General features: G+C 41.4%; 1 long non-coding RNA gene across 1 annotated transcript in view; it reads left to right on the top strand.

Annotated features, from left to right (window-relative positions):
- The window catches only part of LOC138143822 (uncharacterized), a 557,370-nt gene that overhangs the window by 132,230 nt on the left and 424,103 nt on the right, over nucleotides 1–1,037 (top strand). Inside the window, exon 2 of the long non-coding RNA XR_011163799.1 lies at nucleotides 527–672. This is a non-coding gene — a long non-coding RNA (uncharacterized lncRNA). The remainder of the gene's footprint in view (nucleotides 1–526; nucleotides 673–1,037) is intronic.

Below are 1,037 nucleotides of genomic sequence, written 5' to 3'. Positions count from 1 at the left end.
CTCTCTCTCTCTCCCTCCCTCCCTCCCTCCCTCTCCCTCTCCCTCTCCCTCTCCCTCTCTCCCTCTGTCTCCTGTGAAACTGTTAATGGAGAACTTATGGAGAGAAAGTCCAAGTCCTCCCATCCAAATTGGAATGTGAAAGAAATCTGTTGGAAGGTGATGACAGAAATGAAGTAAAACAGTTGTTTCCTGATCCATGTGCCAGATGTGTCACATACTGTGATAAATAAGATCTGCGTCTTACACTCCAGAAATTGGGGAATATTACAAGCGTTTATTAGTGTGAGGTACAAAAAAATGTACTTGAAATGCTTTGTTTCTCCTGGCACCAGGCAGTGTAGGGTTATTGCACAATGCCTCAAGCTGCTAATGCCTTTGTTTAGGTTCAAGCCAGCTCAGCCTATTAAAAGCTTAAATTCAATTTTATTGTTAAGGTATTTATTAACTGATTATGAAAAGACATTAAAGGACTCATAATTAAACTATGGTGTTGTTTCTTACCTTGATGAATTCTCTCTTTTCTTAGGCGGACTCCCATAATGCAACATAGACTTGTTTTTTTGCTGTAACTGCTGCTCCGTATGGTGAGAGGGGTTGGGCCAGTTCCCCTCCCCCCAACCTCCCAATCCTCATCTGCCTCAGCTAAACAGACTGCTGGTCCTTAAATTGAAGGTATTTGTGAAACCCAATGTGTTATGGTAACAAGTATTTCCACTTAGCTACACTTACCCTTGTGTAGTGTTTATTTTCCCTACTCAACAATGACTGTGAGTTTCACTCTAGGAGGGTTGGGTGAGTCAAATCACTGCTAGGCATAAGCTTTCCAGTGCCCAGTGATCTTTCTAAGCTATTTTGCTCAAACACAGGCAATGTGCGAGCACACACACATACATATATGTATGTGTATATGTATGTATGTGCACATATACACATATATTAAAATATCCACAGACCTGTCCAAGCTATATGGTGTGTATATTTTTTCTTTCACTTCCTTCCTTCCTTCCTTCCTTCCTTCCTTCCTTCCTTCCTTCCTT

The sequence above is a fragment of the Petaurus breviceps genome, unplaced genomic scaffold (assembly GCF_028583685.1).
Source record: "Petaurus breviceps papuanus isolate PSGF00001 unplaced genomic scaffold, PetGlider_PUasm1.0 90667, whole genome shotgun sequence".
NCBI classification, from domain to species: Eukaryota; Metazoa; Chordata; class Mammalia; order Diprotodontia; family Petauridae; genus Petaurus; species Petaurus breviceps.
This window is presented reverse-complemented; position numbering and strand designations above follow the sequence as displayed.